Source organism: Lutra lutra, chromosome 11 (assembly GCF_902655055.1).
Source record: "Lutra lutra chromosome 11, mLutLut1.2, whole genome shotgun sequence".
NCBI classification, from domain to species: Eukaryota; Metazoa; Chordata; class Mammalia; order Carnivora; family Mustelidae; genus Lutra; species Lutra lutra.
In genome coordinates this window covers 85,544,213-85,557,866 of record NC_062288.1, presented here as the reverse complement: position 1 = coordinate 85,557,866, position 13,654 = coordinate 85,544,213, and the positions used below count along the sequence as shown (strand labels likewise).

At 39.4% G+C, this 13,654-nt stretch overlaps 1 protein-coding gene across 2 annotated transcripts in view; it reads left to right on the top strand.

The window, feature by feature from the left end:
* Positions 1 to 13,654, top strand: part of TNPO3 (transportin 3) — a 92,784-nt gene that overhangs the window by 10,395 nt on the left and 68,735 nt on the right. Inside the window, exon 2 of one of the 2 annotated variants that reach the window (XM_047694476.1) lies at positions 3,004 to 3,162. The exons of the other annotated variant lie outside the window; for it this stretch is intronic. The gene's annotated coding sequence lies outside the window, so the exon portion shown is untranslated. The remainder of the gene's footprint in view (positions 1 to 3,003; positions 3,163 to 13,654) is intronic. 2 annotated transcript variants of the gene reach the window in all.

Genomic DNA, 13,654 nt, shown 5'->3' with positions numbered 1-13,654 from the left:
TGTAAAGAATACTTTACGGGACGCCTGGGTGGCTCAGTTGGTTAAGCAGCTGCCTTCGGCTCGGGTCATGATCCTGGCGTCCTGGGATCGAGTCCCACATCGGGCTCCTTGCTTGGCGGGGAGCCTGCTTCTCCCTCTGCCTCTGCCTGCCATTCTGTCTGCCTGTGCTCGCTCGTTCTCCTCTCTCTCTGACAAATAAATAAAATCTTAAAAAAAAAAAAAAAAAAGAATACTTTAAGCTAGGGGCGCCTGGGTGGCTCAGTGGGTTAAGCCGCTGCCTTCGGCTCAGGTCATGATCCCAGGTCCTGGGTTCGAGCCCCGCATCGGGCTTTCTGCTCAGCAGGGAGCCTGCTTTCTCCTCTCTCTCTGCCTGCCTCTCTGCCTACTTGTGATTTCTCTCTGTCAAATAAATAAATAAAAATCTTTAAAAAAAAAGAATACTTTAAGCTAGACATTTCACATTCATATAAGATTGAAAAACTTGAATCTTTAGCGTAGTGTTAACATATGCTTAACATGTCTGATAATGTCTTCATTCTTCTGGTTTATACGAGTTGTTATAAAACTTGACTCACCTGGGCAGGAATAGAGACCAGTGATGAAAGGAAATACGTTTTCTATATTTTTGGCTTTTAGGAAGTACTTACCTCAGCTTTGTTTCACATGGTTTAAGCTTGGCATTTCCTACTTTTTTTTTTTTTAAAGATTTTATTTATTTGACAGAGATCACAAGTAGGCAGAGAGGCAGGTAGAGAGAAAGGAAGGGAAGCAGGCTCCCCGCTGAGCAGAGAGCCCTATGCGGGGCTTGATCCCAGGACCCTGAGATCATGACCTGAGCCGAAGGCAGAGGCTTCAACCCACTGAGCCACCCAGGCGCCCCGGCATTTCCTACTTTTAAAATAGGACTGCCTCGTATAATTAGTAAGGCCCACGGCAAGCAGGCAAGTAAAATGATTACTGAGGAATGCATGCTTTTGTCACTCACAAAGTTGATTTTATGGATCCAGGTTTATCTCTTTTCAGGGCCATTCTTGAGGTTAATGTTCACGTACTTAGGTTATTGAGGATTTTAAATCCTGGATAGGGATTTTCTTACACTTGTCATGAAAATATTTTGGCAAGATTTCTCAGTACCATATTATGCGTGACTGACAGTCACAAATTTGAGCCAGATTTCATTTGACAGTGTTCATTAGGGCTCAGAATTATTCAAAAATGCTTGTCCCAGAAACATGGGGGATCTCGTCAGAAACTGAGGAGGCCACAGGATTCAGTGCTGTCATTTGGTCTTACTGATTCCCTTCATTGAAATCAAGATAGAACAGTGCATATGAGTGCTACAGTCTTCCGAAAGTTGACTTGAAGAGTGTTTGGAAGTTTCTTGTGGACTTTAAATAGCTTATGATTTTTTAAAGAAGTATTTTTAGCTAGGATCTCTTCCCTCCCATAAGGGAAACAGTATCTCCCTATTAATTATTCAATTATTATGGAGATAGCTGTGAAAATGTTTAAATTGACTGAATTTGTCTCTATACATAAGCCTTTTTGCTTCTAGAAAAGTTATTTAATGCACACAAGGGTATTCTGTGGGTATGGGAGCTGGCTAGTGGCTTTATGTGACTGTATTTCATTTACACTCTGGTTTTAAAGATGGGAGTTGTTTACTTATCACTGCTTTGGTGAAGATTTTAGCTAAGTTCATTTCTTTCTTTTTTTTTTTAAATTTTATTTATTTATTTATTTGACAGAGAGAGATATCACAAGTAGGGGGAGAGGCAGGCAGAGAGAGAGAGAGAGAGGAAGAAGCAGGCTCCCCGCTGAGCAGAGAGCCCGATGTGGGGCTCGATCCCAGGACCCTGGGATCATGACCTGAGCTGAAGGCAGAGACTTTAACCCACTGAGCCACCCAGGCGCCCCAGCTAAGTTCATTTCATTTGGTTTCTGCATTTCAGGCCATCTTACAAAACACGTTATTTTGAAAAATACAGTTTTTAGGTAGTAATGGTTATCTTTTAGGCGCCATAGTTTTTCTTAATACTCCTTCAAATCATTTTCTTTCCCTGCTAAGAAAACCATCAGAAAGTAACTTGTGACAGATCTAGCAGTTTGTCCTGTATTTGTAAAATCCTCATAAAACATTAGATACAAAGACTCAAGATAGTTGGCCAACTTAAAAAGTTCCTTTCTCTGTTCTCAGGTAAATTAGACTTACTTTTTTTTTTTTTTTTTTTTAATCTGTCTCGTGGGAATGATTTTTTTTCTTGATTTGGGAAATTCTGGTTTTCTGCCTCTTTACCACATTGTTAGAGGGTATATGTCTAAAGCTTTGTGTTCTTGGACTGGTAGTTTTTTGGGGGGTTTTGTCTTTTTACTCTTAGTCTCTTCCCCCAATGTACTGTAAATCTTTAAAAGTCTTTATGTAGTAAATATATTATTCACTAATTGAGATGCTTAAGAAAGTACAGCAACCTAACACTTGTGTTACTTTTCAAATTTCACTGGAATATTTATATTTCTAGAACTTCATTTTCTATTTGCCAGAGCTCTTCTGTCCTCAGTGAAGTATTTTAAGTAATTCTGCTTAATTTGAGGAGTTTTTTGTAGGATTAACTAGCAGCCTTAATCCGTTTCCAATTCTTAGCAGCTAATGAATCCTCAGGCTCCTGTCTGGGTATGTGCTTGCATTGTTGACAGCCCGCCTGCTCAGTGATTTAGGTTGATTCAGCAGTTGTAGAACTGTTGGTGTAGAAGGGAGTCTTCGAGCAACAGAGCACCATTAAAAAAAAGGAAAGGGCAGGTACTTTTAGGATCTGCTGTGAAGTGTAATGAAAGACTTAGATCATGTTAGTGAAAGGACTGCTGGGCCATAGCCTGTTTCATATTCATCACATAGTCATGGAAATATCTTTTGAAAAGACTGATAGAAAGGCTTGTTCTGCTACTGCTTTGTGAAATGGGAGCTTGGAATTAGATGCTTAAATGGAAAATGTTCTCTTGTTGCAGCCTCTTTGAAATGTGCTGCTGGTGGGAGCTGCAGCTTCCTCCTGCTGACTGAGCCCCAGGCTTCGGTTGAGATGGTCCTTTCAGAAATGTGGAGCTTAGTCCAAGCCTGGATTTCAGTGGGTAGCACCTGGCATCTGTGGCTAGAAAGTCCTATGAAGTGTAAGTGCTTTATTCTCTCCTTGTCAAGAATCCCTTTTCCTTCCTTCCGTATCTTCCTTCTGTCTGCAGCTCAGCAGAGGGGAAGTACAGTGAGCAATGTACTGTAGTGTCTAGGGTATCAGGATTTGGTTGCATTTGCCTTATGATTCCGTGACCAAAATAAGATTACTTGTTTTTGGATGTCAACAATTCTTAAACCCTCTTAGAATTTAAAGTAAAGTGATACGTTATGACCCCTTAATATATAGTACTGGCAGTATCATCCCAAGTAATTTTTCATTGACAGTCTGCTTAGTAGCTGTGATATTTAAGTTTGCTAGGTTTCTTTAGAGATCACTCTTATATTTTATTCTTACTCTGAAAGATAAGTATTTGAAAAGAGAGGCACATTTGTCCGTTGAGTGAGGCAGCATCAGGATAAATAAGGATGGTTAAAATGAGAGGATGGCTCTTTACTTTGGTTCTCCCTGATACTTTCGCACAAAGAGCAATTTGGGAATTTTCTGAAGACCAGTTTCTCATAGAAGGGTCCTGTGAAATTCACATAGCTGCCATCTGTATTTTAGTTTAGTGGAAAAAAAAAAAAACCCAACCCCTGGATAATTACATAATGAGCATTAAAAGATACAAGTTTTATATGTGATTTAGTTGCTTGGAGTTAAGTGCTGTTCTCTTTTTTCCTATTTCAGAAATACTGGTAATATTTTAAAGTCAGCTCATTCCAGAAGATTCCCGTTTTAGGGAAATTTTTAAGGTTCTCTTCACTGAAATTTTTCTGAAAAGTCTAAATCTTCGGATTTTAGCTAGGAAATTATTGAGCTTCTTCTCATTGCTAAAACAAAATCTGTATTTGAAATAAAACAAAACCAAGGCTCCCATCTGTGCAAGGCATGCAAAGTTCTACAAATGAGGATTCTGAATGAAAAATGTCTCATCCTCTCAGGGCCTTTGTTTTCTTTATCTGTAAAGAACTGATTTGCTTATTCTCTGTTGCCCTTTCTCTTGCTAAATGTTTTGGATTCTGTTCTTAGAGCTGATTCCCAATCTTGGTCCCAATCCGTAAGTATTTAGCTATGTAGTAGAAGGATGGGCTTTTTATGATTGGGAAAGCAAAGGGGTGTTAGAGACTTAGGAGATTATAGTATATTGTCATTTTGCTTCATATTATAATTTAATACATACTTTACCTCTTACGGCCAAAGGATTTTGTGAGATGTAGAGATAGTTACAGTTCTTCACCTTAGAACAGCTCACAGTCTATTGGAAAATTGAACAAAGGCCCAAGTAATTATAGTACAAAGTTCTACGGTTGAGCTGTTATGGAGCCCAAGTAAAAAGATTCCTGCCTCCAGTATTTTCTTGTTATCTCTGTGTTTCATTAGTTTAAGTATGTGTTTAGTGGTTATTTGTGTGTGTGGGGTAGGGGACAAGAATGTTCTCTGTTCCCTGGTCTACCATAGTCTTACTTCTAGTGCTGCTGTTCTCAGTGGTGGGGTTTGCATTCTCAGTGATCATGGGATCACTTGGGATTCTATGGGATTCTTGCTTTACCTTACATCTGATAGGTCTCGTGCAGGATACTTTCATTTGCCCTTCCCTCAGCGTTAGGAGACTTAGCATTGTTCTGTAACAGCAATAGGTCTTAACCTGTGCCATGAGGGTGACGGGATTTAATGCCCCCACACAGGTTGAGGGTTTTGTTCAGTAAGGGAGAGGATCTTTTTGTGCTTTCTATACGTTTGAGGGTTTCTGTCCAGGAGCATCCAACCAAAGGAGGTTTTCTCTGGTCTTTTGCCCTGTCTCCAGTCTTTGTTCTGAATGTTTGGGGGAGGTCTGTGGAGAAGAGCCTGTAGGTGGTTGTGAACTCCCCTTGTGTCTCTGAGTCCCAGAGGTTTTATATTTTCATGCTATCCATAGGCAGCCTTTATCAATTCGTTGATAATTTTAGCAGAATTTTTATTACTTGGTTATGTGGTACCCTGTGTCTTGTCTTCATTTGTCATGTTACAGATGAGCCAGTGCATGCCTCCTGTCTCCTTGGAGGTCTGTTTTTAGATTTCAGCCTGCTTGGTTGCCCTGGGACCTGAGTTTTCTAATGCGTTTTAAGAAGTTATTTTGTGGGAGCCTGAGTGGCTGAGTCTTTAAGTGTCTGACTTCTGCTCAGGTCATGATCCCAGGGTCCTGGAATCGAGTCCCATATCAGGCTCCCTGCTTGGTGGGAAGCCTGCTTCTCCCTCTCCCACTGCCCCTGCTTGTGTTCCCTCTCTCACTGTCTCTCTCTCTGTCAAATGAATAAATAAAATCTTAAAGAAAAAGAAGTTATTTTGTAGTTTATTTGCTTTTGTTTATTACTAACTCAAAAGCTGTGTTTTCTGACTTGCTACATCTTAGATATAGAATTCCTCTCAGGTTTTTAAGATTTTATTTATTTATTGTCAGAGAGGGAGAGCACAGGAGCATATACACAAGCAGGGGAAGCAGCGGGCAGAGGGAGAAGCAGGTTCCCCACTGAGCAAGGATCCTGATGTGGGACTCGATTCCAGAACCCTGGGATCATGACCTGAGCCAAAGGCAGATGCTTAATTGACGGAGCCACCCAGGTGTACCTCCTCTCAGGTATTTTTGTTCACATGTTTTAAATGCCACAAGGTGATATTACTTTATATAGTCAGTATCCATAAAGATTTACTCATGTACTTAATCTTTCCATGACTCTTCATTTCTTCCTATTAACATGTTTCCATCCAGAATTACTTTCCTGTTCCATGAAGAACATCCTTTAGTATTTTCTTCTTTTTGGGTATGTTGGTCATAAGCTGTCTTACTCTCTTTAAAAATTTTTCATTTATTTATTTATTTTAGTTAGCTAGTAAGTAAGCAAAGCAAGCAAACAAGCAAATAAGCAAACAAGCACTAGACCCAATGTGTGACTTGAGCTCATGACCCCAGGATCAAGAATCAGATGGTCTACCAGCTGAGTCAGCCAAGCACCCCTTTCTTGATGGTCGGAAATGTCTTAATTTTGTTGTGTTTTGGAAGGGTTTTTTGTTGGTATAAAATAACTGGTAGTTATTTTCTTTCAGTACTTTGAAGATACTGGTTCCCATTGTTAATGTTGACAAGCCAGCTATCAGTCTAATTGTTGTTCTTTTAAAGGTAATATATCTTTTTTCTCTATTCTTGGTCCTTTAGATTTTCCTCTTCGGCTTTTTTTTTTTTTTTTTTTTAAGATTTATTAATTTATTTGAGAGAGCATGCACAAGTGTGTGTGCACAGTGGTGAGGGTGCAGAGAGAGTCTTAACCAGATTCCGCCCTGAGGGCTGAACCCAATGCGGGGCTCGTGACCGAGGGTCATGACCTGAGCCAAAACCAAGAGTTGGACATAAAACCAACTGCACCACCCAAGCATCCCTCCTCTTTGGCTTCTTAACAGTGTTGTTTTGATGTGCCTGGGTCTGGTTTTTCAGTCCTTAGGGTTTACAGAGCTTCTTAAGTCTATGGGTTGGTGTCATTTTTACCACTTTGGCTGTTTCCCAGCCATTATCTGTAGTGCTTCTGCCCCATTTTTCCTTTTCCATCTTTGATTTCAATTATATGTATGTTAAAGTTTTTCACTGTTTCCCACATGTCACTCTGATTCTTTCCATTCTTTCACTTCTCCTTTTTTGATTTTGTGCCTTGGTCTTGTTACTTCCTTTTGATCTCTTTCTAACATAGTAATCTATTCTTCAGTTGTCTAATTTGTAGTTTTAGCCCTTCCATTTGGTTCTTAATTTCGGTTACTAATTTTCCAGTTTTAGAATTTCAGTTTGATTCTTTTTATAGATTACATTTCTTTTCTTTCTTTTTTTTTTTTTTTAAGATTTTATTTATTTGACAGAGAGAGCGAGAGATCACAACTAGGCAGAGGCAGGCAGAGAGGGGGAGGGGGAAGCAGGCTCCCCACTGAGCAGAGAGCCTGATGCATGGCTAGATCCAAGGACCCTGAGATCATGACCCAGAGCCAAAGGCAGAGGGTTAACCCACTTAGCCACCCAGGCGCCTATAGATTACGTTTCTTTTTTTTTTTTTAAAGATTTTATTTATTTATTTGTCAGAGAGAGAGAGAGGGAGAGAGAGCGAGCACAGGCAGACAGAGTGGCAGGCAGAGGCAGAGGGAGAAGCAGGCTCCCTGCTGAGCAAGGAGTCCGATGTGGGACTCCATCCCAGGACGCTGGGATCATGACCTGAGCTGAAGGCAGCTGCTTAACCAACTGAGCCACCCAGGCGTCCCTAGATTACGTTTCTTAATGGACGTTCTCCAGTTTGTTTTCTAATTCCTCAAATAAATTAATCACCTACTTAATTTTTTCCCAACTATGTATTTTGAAAGGTTCATAACTTGAAAAAACTGTGGGGTGAATACTGATAACCCTTCTCCTCATTTTGACAGTGTTCCATTTGCTTCTCTTTCTCTTTCTGTCCTTCTCTGAGTGTATTTTTTTAACCTTGGAAGTGAAGTGAAGACGTTATAATTCTGTACCCCTGAACATTGACATATCTCTTTTCAGAACAAGGACATTTTTCTAAACTAAAACCATTGCTGCTTTCTAGAAGTTTAGCTTTGGCATAATGGTATTCTCTAATACACAGCCTATATTCAGATTTCCCAATAGCTTTTACTTCTTAAATTTTTCCTAATCCAGGATCCATTTAAGGAAAATACATTGCTTATAGTTGGTCTTTTAATTTAATTCTTCAGGGTATTTTTGTTTTTCTTTTATAATAGTGACATTAAAAAACAAATCTGGGCCCATTTTGTCTGTTTTAATATGCCCCACTATTTGGGTTTATCTCATCATTTTCTCATGATTTCATTCAGGTAAAACATTTTTTGGAAGAATACTACTTGGTTGATAATTCTTTTTCAGTGAAACACGTCAGGAGTAGTATAAAAATTTGTTCCCTTATTGGTTATGTTAAGTTTTGTCACTTGAGTTAAGACATCATAGTTGTTTTAGCCCTTATTCCATTATGTCAGTACGTTATTTTCTGTTGTCTCTTTTCCCTTTGTTGTTATTTTATCTTGCTTTTGTTTGATAATGGATATATTGTTTATGAAATGTTGAAGGGATAATAAATGATGTTTTCCTACTGACATGATATCTTTTGCTTCTGGCAGGTCTTTAGAATTGGACCAAATCTGGGGCGCCTGGGTGGCTCAGTGGGTTAAAGCCTCTGCCTTCAGCTCAGGTCATGATCCCAGGGTCCTGGGATCGAGCCCCACATCGGGCTCTCTGCTCGGCGGGGAGCCTGCTTCCTCCTGTCTCTCTGCCTGCCTCTCTGCCTACTTGTGATCTCTGTCTGTCAAATAAATAACTAAATAAAATCTTAAAAAAAAAAAAAAAAAAAAAAGAATTGGACCCAATCTGTTTAATCCAAGCAGAGATTGAGCAGATTCTAAACTGTATTTCTTTCTTTTGTTTGGTGATAAAATATACATAACACAAAATTTACCATTTTAACTATATTATTTATTTATTTTTAAATATTTATTTGAGAGGGAGAGAGCATGTGCACGTGTGCATGGGAAGGGGTATGAGGGGGGAGAGAAACTTTAAGCAGACTGCTCGCTGAGCTCAGAGCCTGATGTGGGGCTTGATCCCCGGACCTTTAAATGACCTGAGCCGAAACCCAGAATCAGTTGCTCAATCAACTGCACCACCCAGGGGCACCCATTTTAACTATTTTAAAGTGTACATTTAGTGACATTAAATATATTCACATTAATGTGCCACCATAACCACAGTCCATCTCCAGACCTTTTCATCTTCTTCAAGTGAAACTCTGTACCCATCAAACAGTAACTCTCCCCATTATCCTCTCTTTTCACTGTCTGGTAATCAAAATTCTGACTTTGTGTCTATGAATTTGACTACTCTTGGTACTTCATATTAGTGGAATCATACAGTATTTGACCTTTTGTGTCTGGTATATTTCATTTAGCACAGTGTCCTCAAGGTTCATCCATGTTACAGCCTGTAATGGTACTTCCTTCTTAAGGCTGAATAATAATCATTGTATGTGGGGTGCCTGGGTGGCTCAGTGGGTTAAAGCCTCTGCCTTCAGCTCAGGTCATGGTCTTAGGGTCCTGGGATCGAGCCCCACATTGGGCTCTCTGCTCAACAGGGAACCTGCTTCCTCCTGTCTCTCTGCCTGCCTCTCTGCCTACTTGTGATCCCTGTCTATCAAATAAATAAATAAAAATCTCTGAAAGAATCATTGTATGTGTGTACCACATTTTGTTTATTCATCTTTCAGTTAGCATTTGAGTTTTCAGCTTTTGGCTCTTTTGAAATATGCTGCTATGAACATTGGTGTATAAATATCTGAGTCCCTACTTTCCATTGTTTTGGGCATATACTCAGAAGCAGAATTGTTGGATCACACGGTAATTTCATTTTTAATTTTTTGAGCAACTGCCATGCGATTTTCCATAGTGACTGTATGATTTTCAATTCTCGTCAGCAGTGCAGTTTTCCAGTTTCTCTGCATCCTCACCAACATACTTTCTGATCTTGATAGTAGCTATCCTAAAGAGAGTAAAGTGCTGTCTCATTGTGGTTTTTTTTTTTTTTTAAAGATTTTATTTATTTATTTGACAGAGAGAGATCACAAGCAGGCAGAGAGGCAGGCAGAGAGAGAGGAGGAAGCAGGTTCCCTGCTGAGCAGAAAGCCCGATGCGGGGCTCCATCCCAGGACACTGAGATCATGACCTGAGCTGAAGGCAGGGGCTTAACCCACTGAGCCACCCAGGCGCCCCTCATTGTGGTTTTTTGATTCACATTTCCCTAATGATTAATGATGTTGAGCATCTTTTCATATGTTTATTGGCCATTTGTATATCTTTTTGGAGAAATGTCTATTCTGGCCTTTGCCTGATTTTTAGTTGGGTTGTTTGATGTTTTTTTGTTGTTTAGTTCTTATAAATATTCTGGTATGAATCTCTTAACAGATTTATCATTTGCAAATATTTTTCACATTCTGTGGGTGGCCTTTTCATACTTATCGATGATTAGTAGAAGTTTTGAATTTTGATATAGCCCAGTTTATCTGTTTTTACCTTTGTTGCTTGTGCTTTTGATCAAAGAATCACTTCCAAATCTGATATTCATGAAACTTTTCCCTCATGTTTTCTTCTAAGAGTTTTATAATTTTAGATCTTAAATTTAGTTTGTGATCCTTTTGGGGTTAATTTTTGTATAGGATGTAAAATAAGGATCCTATTGTCTTTGTTGAAAATCATTTGACCATATATGCAAGGATTTATTTCTGGATTTCTGGATTCTCTTTTCTATTCTATTGGTCTTGTGTTTCTCTCTATGCTAGTACCACACTTTTTTTTTTTTTTCCACACTTTTTTATTGTGGCAAAAAACACATAACATGAATTTATCTTCTCAACAGTTTCTAGGAGAACAGTATAATATTGTTAACCATGTGTACATTGTTGAGTAATAGATCCCTTGAAAACAACCCCCCCGGGGCTGCCTGGGTGGCTCAGTGGGTTAAGGCCTCTGCCTTCGGCTCGGGTCATGGTCCCTGGGTCCTGGGATCGAGCCCCGCGTCGGGCTCTCTGTTCGGCGGGGAGCCTGCTTCCTCCTCTCTCTCTGCCTGCCTCTCTGCCTACTTGTGATCTCTGTCTGTCAAATAAATAAATAAATAAAACCTTTAAAAAATAAAAAAAACAACCCCCCCATTCTACATAGCTGAAATTCTGTACCTACTGAAAAACATCCAACTTAACCCTCATCCCAGCCCTGAGTTTGACCACTTTAGGTACTTCATGTAAGTGGAATAATGTAGCATTTGCCTTCTTGTGACTGACTGACTTACTTCGTTTAACAATGTCCTCAAAAAACCAAAACAAGGGGCGCCTGGGTGGCTCAGTGGGTTAAGCCGCTGCCTTCGGCTCAGGTCATGATCCCAGGTCCTGGGTTCGAGCCCCACATCGGGCTTTCTGCTCAGCAGGGAGCCTGCTTCCTCCTCTCTCTCTGCCTGCCTCTCTGCTTACTTGTGATTTCTCTCTGTCAAATAAATAAATAAAATCTTAAAAAAAAAAAACCAAAAACAAAACATAATGTCTTCAAGGTTTATCCATTTTATAGTATATAACATTTCTTTTTTAGGACTGAGTAATATTCCATTGTTTTTTACACACACACACACGCACACACATTTTGTTTATCCATTCATCTGTCAGGTGACATTTGAGTTGTTTTTAACTTTTGGCTATTTTTGTGAGTAAAGCTGCAGTGTATATTGGTGTGTAACCTTTTTAAGATTCTGTTTTTAATTCTTTTGGATATATACCCAGAAGTGGAATGCTGGATTGTATGCTAATTCTGTTTCTAGTTTTTTTTGAAGAACTTCCATACTCAGTTAGCTAATTGTGCTTTGATTTTACATTTCCCTGATAACTAGTGATGTTGACCATCTTTTCATAAGCATGTTGGCCATTTTTATGTCCTCTTTAGAGAAATATCTTTTAAAATCCTTTGTCCATTTTAAAATTGGGTTATTTGGTTTTTTGAATTGACTTGTAGGAGTTCTTTATATATTCCAGATGTTAACCCCTTATCAGAAATATGCTTTGCAGATAGTTTGTCCCATTCCATAGGTTGCTTTTCCACTCTGTTGATTATTTCTTTTGCTGTGTAAAAGTTTCAAAGTTTGATGTAGTCTCTTTTGTCTATTTTTGCCTTTGTTTTCTGTGCTTTTAGTGTCACATCCATGAATTCACCATCAAGTTCAGTGTTGTGCTGTCACCCCCCCACCCCCGGCCCATGTTTTCTTTCGAAAGTTACAGTTTTCAAGTCTTATATTTAGGTCTTCATGTATTTTGAGTAAATTCTGTACATAGGTCCACCTTTCTTTTGTATAGAAGTATCTAGTTTTCCCAACACTGTTTGAAGAGATTCTCTTATTCCCATTGTGTAGTTTTGGCACCCTCGTCGAGTATCATTTGACTATATTTGTGAGGGTGTATGTCTAGTCTCTCTTACTGTTACATTGGTCTATATATCTGTCTTTGTGGCAGTACTGTACTGTTTTGATTATTCTGGTTTTGTAATAAATTTTGAAATGGGGAAATGGAAGACCTTCAACTTTGTTCTTTTTGAAGACTGTTTTGGCTATTTGGGGGTCCTTGGGATTCCATATGGATTTTCTTTTTTGTCCTTTTTCTTTGTTTTGTTTTGTTTTGTTTTATTATAGAATATGTTCATTATAAAGTATGCTCAGTTATGTTCATTTTATATTGTTTCATTTTATTTTGAGTAGCGAAACACAGGGCTTGAACTCATGACCCTGAGATTAAGACCTGAGCTGAGGTTGAGAGTCGGATGCTTAACTGACTTTGCCACCCAGATGCCCCTCCATATGAATTTTCTTTTTTTTCTTTCCCCTTTTTTTTTTTTTTTTTGGGAGAGAGAGACTGTGGGGGTAGAGGCAGAGGGAGAGAGAGAATTTCAAGCAGACTCCCTGCTAAGTGGGGAGCCTGACATGGAACTTACTCCAAAATGAAATCAAGAGTCGGACACTCAACTGACTGAACCACCCAGGCACCCCCCTCCATATGGATTTCATTGATGGATTTTTTTATTTCTGCAAGAAACGTAATTGGGATTTTGATAGAGCTTGCATTGAGTCTGTAGATCACTTTGCATAGTACTGACAATAGTTAGTCTTCCAGTCCTTTAACACAGGATATCTTCCCATTTATAGATGTCATCTTTAATTTCTTTCAGCATGTTTTATAGTTTAAAAAAAAGATATTATTTGTTTGAGAGAGAGAGCGCATGTGTTAGTGAAAGAGAGCACAGGTGGGGAGGAGAGGGCGAGGCAGGGTCCCTACTGAGTAGGGAGCCTGACACGGTGCTAGATTCCAGGACCCTGGGATTACAACCTGAGCCAAAGGTGGATGCTTAACTATCTGAGCCATGCAGGTGCCCCATGTTGTTGTGTTGTTTTCTTTCCTTTCTTCTTCTTCTTCTTCTTTTTTTTTTTTTAAGATTTTATTTGTTTATTTGACAGAGACACAGCGAGAGAGGGAACACAAGCAGGGGTAGTGGGAGAGGGAGAAGCAGGCTTCCTGCCAAGCAGGGAGCCTGATGCGGGGCTTGACCCCAGAACCCTGGGATCAGGACCCCAGCTGAAGGCAGACACTTAACGACTGAGCCACCGAAGCACCTCTGTTGTGTAGTTTTCAATGTACAGGTTTTTTTGCCTCCTTTATTCCTGAGTATTCTGTTCTTTTTTTGATGCTGTTGTAAATGCAATTGTTTTCTTAATTGCCTTTTCAAATTGTTCATTGTTAATGTGTAGAAACTGATTTTGAGGTGTTGATTTTGTATTTTGCAACTTTCCTGAATTCATCTAATAGTTCTAACAGGTTTTGGGGGACTTTTTAGGGTTTTCTACGTATAAGATCATGCCACATGTAAGTAACTGT